We start from the raw sequence: 7,631 nt of genomic DNA, 5'->3' as shown, positions 1-7,631 counted from the left end.
GCTTAGTCCCAGCGGTACTGCCGCGCTGCCTAGGGCCCTGTCACCAGGGCGGTACTACCGCTAGGGAAGGGCGGTACTACCGCTTAGAGCGGTACTACCGCCCCTACTACCTCCCTTAGTGCCGCAAAACCCGACACGAAAAATTCGTTCGAGAATCGAGGCGGAAGTAGCCCAGACGCACAGCGGTACTACGGCCGAAACACCCAAGCGGTACTACCGCTCTGAGAGCGGTACTACCGCTCTGAGAGCGGTACTACCGCTGTGGAGTTTCGGCGGTACTACCGCTGTGGACGCGGTACTACCGCTAGGGCAAAGCAGAGCATAGTAAGGGGAAAACAGCAGCTCCAGAGATGCGGAAGGAAAGACGACGGGTGTGATAATGATGTGTACGTGTGATTCCACCCAAGTCTTACCAAAACGGATCCCCTCTTGATAGTACGGTGACTCCTACGAAACTAGTCCACCAACAACGAAACGAAGGAGCTACACCGTCTTGAATTACAACACCGAGGGGAGGAAATCGTCTCGTGCCAATGGATGATTCTCTGAAAGAACTAACGCACACGATTAGACCGCACAAGCATTGTCATCAATCACCAAAACATATTGGGAATAAATATGCCCTTACAAGTGGCCTCGGCTTCGTCAGCGGCCTTCTTCTTGACGGCATCGTCGTTAGCCATGGGGTTGTTGTCAGGGAAGTAGTCGAAGCAGTGGACAGAGGCGGGGATGGATTGAGAGCAGCTGTTGAGACGCTCCCTACAAACCTTACCGCCAATAGCTAACCCTTCTTCCAAAACATTTTCCATGCATAGTAACGTTATAAAGTGACCGTACATCTGTACTCCTAAAGGGGGAGTCGGTTGTCGTTTCGTTTGGCTTGGCTTCGTTAGTCTCCCTCTCCACCGATTTTATTCAACGCAGGCCCACCTCCCAACTGGGTTTTTTAGTTTGTTTGTTTTTTCCCTCCCGTTCCACTCTTTCCTTACTAATCACCATAGCTTTTCTTACCTTGGCCAACACATTCCCAGCAGATTTAAAAATCAGAAATCAGACTTCAACCGTTCCATGTACAACACCAATCATGAATAATAACAAGGGTGTGTCTAGGGCACATCTAGGTGTGCCCTAGTTATTGCACATCTAAATGAATGAATCAAGTATAAAGAGGAAAAGAAAATATGCACACGAATCTCGACGTAAGATCAATGTTATAAGACTTAGATGTGCAATACTTATCGCACATCTAGATGTGCTTTAGCAAAACTGTAATAACAACACAAATCTTAACAGATCCACGCAAAGAAAAGGAAAACCGAGCCGAATCATAGTTTGAAAGAATCTGAACCGAATCAGTATTTTCCTTGCCTCGGCATACACATTCCCTCCTGGATCGAATCCATCAAATTATCTCATTTATTCTCTCATTTATCTCAAGTCTTGGTGGTACTAGCAAATCATCAAGCCTCCAGCAAGCGTTGGTGGAGGTCATAGGTGGCGACTCTTGGGCGGCGGCGAGCCCTACTCACGGTTTCAAGCCTCCATAGAGGATCTTCAAGAGACTTGCGCTGCTCATGTTATGATAATTCACGACTGCCGATTGACACCATAGGTGATTTTCACAATACTACAGGACATGACACTTAGTTTTTTCTTGGTCTAATCTAAAGTAAAGATACTGGAGATCGGCATCTTATTCTTCCTATAATATTAGGATCTTCTTATAATGGATAGTTGCATCTCCAAATCTCTATCACGTGAACTAATTTTACTGTGATATAAACCAATATATTCGAGATAGATTAGGTTGACATGTTGTACAAGAAACATTTTGGAGCAAGATAATTGCTTTCATTCTTGAATTTACCTATGGATAGCTATTAACAAGCTATGGTTGGCTAAATTCGGTGTACTGGATACAAATTGACCACATGAACACAAATTTAAGCCTCAAAGTAAACTACTGGATTATCGACATAGTCCTATCATTTTTTTTAGAAAAGGAGGATGACCCCCGGCCTCTGCATCTGGGAGATGCATACGACCACTTTATTGATTATTCTCGAGGACCCTACAAAATATTACAGCAATATGCCTGAATCCGCCATCTTGACGACATATGCCACTACTCCTATCCAAATGATGCAGGGGTGCTACCTGGGCCACATACCCAGACTACTCACCTAATCCTATCATCAAAAGCCAGAAGCCCCAGCCGAGCCACATACCGGGTCTGGGGCATAAACTGGTCTGACGCACTCACATGTGTCGTCGCCGCCATCTTCCATAGGTCCGTCTTCAAAGCAGATATTGAGGCTTCTACCTTGTCAAGTCACTCCGTCATCGACGCCACCCTGACGCCAGACAACTACCTCCACCTGCGCGAGTCCATCACCGCGCATCGGGCGCCGAGTCTCCACTGCACCACGCCGCCGAGATCCGCCATCATCAATGTGAAGGATGAAGTATCGCTCCACCAGAAAAGGCGCCCGCTGGTCCTTCGATCCCGTGTACGCCTCCAAGAATGACGCCCCCAAGGAGGAAACGACAGCAACGCGTCGCCGTCATCCGATCAACTGATCTAGGGTTACCCCCGGAGGTAGCGGATAGAGGTCTAGAGCTTTTCCACGGTGATGCCTTCAAGAAGGTAATGACACAAAAGGGTGCCACCAACACCGGTCTTGGCATCAAGCCGAACACAAGGTTTTCACCCGGATCCGCTCGAAGAACCTCCATCACGTATTGTGTGCACGGGTCGCCGCCGATCTGAGCCGCCGCACATCGAGCAGGTCGCACCGGCTAGATCAGATCTGTCCGGAGGGCACAACCCGCATGCTGCCGACCCAACCACCAGGCCCTCCATGCCACCACCGCCGATCCGAGGTCAGATGGTGTGTCGCTGCAGACCCGGCCGCCGCCGCCGAACACCGCCACGCTGCCCGAGGCAGAGCCGGCTGCCGCACCCCCACCATCGCCGCCCTTGGCCGGGGCAGCCGCCGCGCCGCCGCCGGAAGGCAGGCCCGCCGCACCGCCTGGCCAGATCGCTTGGCCGAGGCAGCCGCCGCGCCGCCGCCGGAAGGCAGGCCCGCCGCGCCGCCAGGCCAGATCGGTCGTCCCACCCACGCCGCGGGGCTCTGCACCGCCCCCACGGCGCGGGCAAGAGGGAAGACCCCCGCCACCGCCGTCAGCCCCGGGCTATCGCCGGCGGCGTCCTTCGGCGGCGGCGGAGGGAGGGGAGGAAGGATGGGGACCCCCGGCGGCTAGGGTTTCATATCATGTACCAAACATACAGATAATGCTAAAGACGTAGGAAAAATCATATGATGCTGCTGCTTTATTCAATCGTGAATGTTTTGGCAATGTAGTACAAGTGGAAGACAGGAAAAAAGTGTGAGAGAAGAGAGACAAATGATATATTCAGCAATTTATGTATACCCTGATACACAGAAAAGGGACTATGCTAGCCATTTGAGGCCATCAATGGTCACGATGTGCTGGAACCCATACTCCCCTTGGTTTAAAACACACACAAAAAGAGCAAGCTCCTACCTATTAATTAAGTTTCTATTGCAAACGTCAACAAGCAAAAAAAAGAAAGCTGAACATATCATCAACTTAGCATAAGCTACAACACTGGAAACATCAAAGTACTGCTTCATTTATGATGCACACCTGGCTTCTCTCGAAATCTTCTATATCTAAATAGGGGCACCCCACTAGGTGATTTTCCTGCCTTCTCATGAAGCCACGTCACCCGAATTGTTTTATCCATTGATGCAACATAGATGGGTGATCTACAGCCGTCAGATCAAGCGTTGGTCAAAATTACTAGGAGCTGCCACCGCTAAGTGAAGATACCGTTTCGTGCTCCAGCCACGCCGCTCGCTGCTGGCCTCTGATTTCATTTTCTGGGCCGAGCGTAGACTTCACCATTTGGACACTAAAAGGCCCATTCCAAGCCCATAGGCATCTGTTGTTCAGGATACTTACGACCCACACCCATCTGTCAAGAATCGCTAAAGAAAATCCCTTCCGTCAGCCGCCGCAACAATCCCTTCCCGCAGATGTGCACGACCTACCCTTCCCCGGCCAGCCGCCGCCAACCATGCTTGCCTCCGGCCAGCCGCCCCTGCTGACCCTGCCGCCCTCATCGCCGGCGGTCCCCGGTAAGCACCTCTCCAGAGATGCGGGATCAAGCCGCCGCCACCATGGATTCAGCCGCCACGCCCCAATCGATGGTCCTCATGGCCAGCCACCGCCGGTGACTTACACCGCCACGCCCAATGCCCCCCTGCCAGTCACGGCCGCTCCACAGATGAGCATTAATTCCACCATATTCCTTCGTCTTCCCCGCTTTTATGTCACAAACTCTTCCACCTCCATGCCACAAATGCATATGAAACGGCCTCGCAGCACTCAATTTACGACCGTCATTATCTCCTGCTTCATTACCCTGCAAATGCGGAAAAGGTCGTGCTTATAACCCCTCTGCCATACGCATCGACCACGAACGCCTGCTCACATCCATGTCTGGGAACCAACTGCAGCCGTACTAGGTGCACACTCCCTCTTTTCATCCCTCTCTGAATATTTCTATCCTCACAAGATTATGTTGTGCAATTTCTCAGGTTGTGCTAGGGATGAAAGGATGCTGAGCGTGTAGGTTTTTTGCTGCTCAGATTGGCCACATTGTATCACAGGTCGCTTGCTCCTTGCATTTCTTTCAGATTCTTATTTCATAAAATTGTGATTACAATACATGCTTACACAAATTGGTTAGCAGTGCGACCTGCACATGTTTCTAAATTAGGATGGACATAGTAAAAAGCCAATATCATCATTTTACTAATTTATTTGTTTATTTCTATTTTATCAGTACATTGTAGTTATTTCCCTCCTGCTGCATGCTTCCTGTTTTCAGTCACCCGGGATTTCTCCTATCCCTGAACTTATGTTTTAAATTTTTGCAGATTGCTCTCCGAATCGAAAGGTGCTTCAACTTCTATTTAGTAGGTCTCTTGCTCCTCGGATTGCCTTCATTTCAGTTTTGCAGCGGTCTCCTGCTTCTTACATTGGTATGCGAACATATGCACCATCCATTCCTTTCCATGCATATTAGATACCATATGAATTTCCTACCTTGGATTGTTTTCTGTGATATATTTATTCGAATATATAGGCTACAATCTGCTTCCATAGGCAATTTTGTACGCATGCTTTGCAAAGATGGATAGCGCCGAAAATTCTTATACAAATCATGGTATCCGTTCAGTCCCACGTGGTCGTGGGCGCCCCCATCGTCAGTCACAATTAGAAACACCTTACATGCTTATGGTTGCAGAAATATTTTTGTATGTGTTAAGCCAGTAATTTGTTTTGCATTGTTTACCTCTGTTTTTAAGGTTCACGAAGCTACTGACCTTGAAAGAGTGGTGATGCGAGTGAGATTCTGAGAGGTAATTTTTGTTCTTTCAAACACATTCCATGTTAGAAAGATATTAATTGTCTTAGACGACCTAGACTACATGAAACACATTCTATGTTAAAAAGACATCAATGGTCCACGTTCTTTCTATTGGAAAAACAGGAAGGTCTCAATTTTCTTATGGGTTGGACCATTGTATTTAGCTATATTGTTATATAATGGTCTCAATTATATTAGTAAGCAATGTACCACATATCAGTTTTTTCATTTAGTAAAGAAGTGATCTTATCTTTATGAATTTCTCAGATTTCTCTCGGATCAAAAGGAGCTCGACGTTATGCTTCACAGATCTCTTCCTGCTCGGACTGGATTCATTGCTTCATAGGTATCTTGCAGCTCGCATTGGTACGAACACACTTACTGCTGAATTTAGTTAGTTACACTTGATGAGCATATGCACCTTCTATTTATTTCAGTGCATATTACATAGTAAAATACCATATAAATTTCTTCCTCTTGATTATTCCATTCTATTTATTTGTTCAAACATATTGGCTGCAATCTACTTCAAGGCATCCTGGTAGGCATTTAGTCTTACGTAGTAATGAGCACCCTCGCCGTCAATCACAACATGTTGTCACACCCTTAAATTGAGGTCAGTTAGGATAATACAAAAGTATTACCCTAAAGATTTCTATGAGTAAGCCACTATTAGAGAATGTTATCCTCACAATCTCCACTGATGGTACGTACAAATATCTCTTCCAAGTATATGACAAAGGGATTTGATAGGCAGATAAAAAATGGAGTCTAATGATGGATCATCCGGTTCATCAAGTGAAACAGTCAATGAAATAGAAAATCATCCAGAATGTCGCTATATGACACCAAATGAGATTGTTTGGCGCTTGCCAGAGAGAATGAAGATTGATTCAGTATCCAGGTTCCCCGTAAGTTATGTCATAAAGAAAAGCTTCTCGGTTGACAATGGCTAATTTCTTTTCATTCAAAAAGTATGTTCTTCCTAATTTTAACCATATTACCTACTACATACAAAGTACTAACTTGAAACATGAAATACTTCCAGCCATATCCATGCAAAGAAATGATGACCCATCCATCTTCGAAGAATATCGAGAGGTTTGCCATCAATCCCAAAATAGCATTTACATTCTCTATCTAAACATCGCCGACCCAACAATTTCTATTCGCAGTGCGATGACCCATACACCAGAGGATGCAAACAATACTACACCTCCCTCTTGCCAACCCGCAACTAATGTCATTGAGAAAAAAAATAGGTAATAGTTTTAAAACTCTCCGCATAAATCGGTTGGTTCAGATTCAACATGAAATTCAAATGATGATTTTTTTTCACAGGTACTCTTTGGCTAAAATGAGCATTGAACTTTCAGAAGATGAAACCACCAAAAAAGAGATTATTGTGCATTTAGGACATGCGAGGGAAAAATGACATTGTCAAGGTGCATGCAATCACAAGAATAATGCTGCACAAGTTAGCAACATGAACGACATAGAAGAGATGCACCTACGAGCTACACTACTACCTTTCTACATAAAATTTAGTTACATCCTTGCTTCAATTGTAATCCCGACAAACTCATGTTATTACTATTTCCTAATGACCCTATGCATATTACCTATGCAATTATTAAGTCTGAATTGTGAAGTCCATGGGTGATATGCACTTTACAGAGCTGATTATTTGTATTTTAATTCAATTGTTCTCAAATCTATTAACCTTGATGGTTCAATAAATATACAAATATATACTTCTTTTCATGATTTGAATTATTTATCGGCGCATCAATTATCATCTACAAAATCCCGCAGCAACTCGCGGGGTATCAACTAGTAAACAAAATGGTTCCTCCCACATGTAAGTCACATGCCTTATCTCATTGGTCTCCTAATTCTTGAAGAAATCCATGATCACATAAACCGACAGCTATTTCTCAAGATTATTTTTTTGCGAGCTGCAACAGTGTGTTGCATGATGGTCCTGAAAGGGAAGTAAAATATACGAAGCTTCAGTATAAAGACCAGCGTGACTAGCAAGCTATATTTGTATATATTCTAGAGAACCATGGAATTATAAAATATACATGGACTGCCAGAATTATGTGTAAATGCAAATATTGTGGTCATCATGTTACGTGCAATCATCATAATAGCTCAGAGCAAC

General features: G+C 45.5%; 1 long non-coding RNA gene across 6 annotated transcripts; it reads left to right on the top strand.

The window, feature by feature from the left end:
• The first annotated feature begins 4,027 nt into the window (after positions 1 to 4,027).
• On the top strand, positions 4,028 to 7,101 carry LOC119326752. 6 transcript variants are annotated; one of them, XR_005158149.1, is made up of 8 exons: positions 4,028 to 4,556; positions 4,629 to 4,700; positions 4,971 to 5,075; positions 5,403 to 5,456; positions 5,732 to 6,438; positions 6,513 to 6,565; positions 6,640 to 6,726; positions 6,806 to 7,101. It is a non-coding gene; the product is annotated as an uncharacterized LOC119326752 (long non-coding RNA). The 6 variants fall into 6 exon arrangements; XR_005158148.1 differs by having other exon boundaries at positions 4,029 to 4,556; positions 5,732 to 6,375; XR_005158147.1 differs by having other exon boundaries at positions 4,034 to 4,556; positions 5,732 to 5,830; positions 6,218 to 6,565.
• The last annotated feature ends 530 nt before the right edge of the window (positions 7,102 to 7,631 follow it).

Source organism: Triticum dicoccoides, chromosome 6B, assembly GCF_002162155.2.
Source record: "Triticum dicoccoides isolate Atlit2015 ecotype Zavitan chromosome 6B, WEW_v2.0, whole genome shotgun sequence".
Taxonomy (NCBI): domain Eukaryota; kingdom Viridiplantae; phylum Streptophyta; class Magnoliopsida; order Poales; family Poaceae; genus Triticum; species Triticum dicoccoides.
Note: the sequence above shows the minus strand (reverse complement) of the source record. Positions and strands in the feature narration are given on the sequence as shown.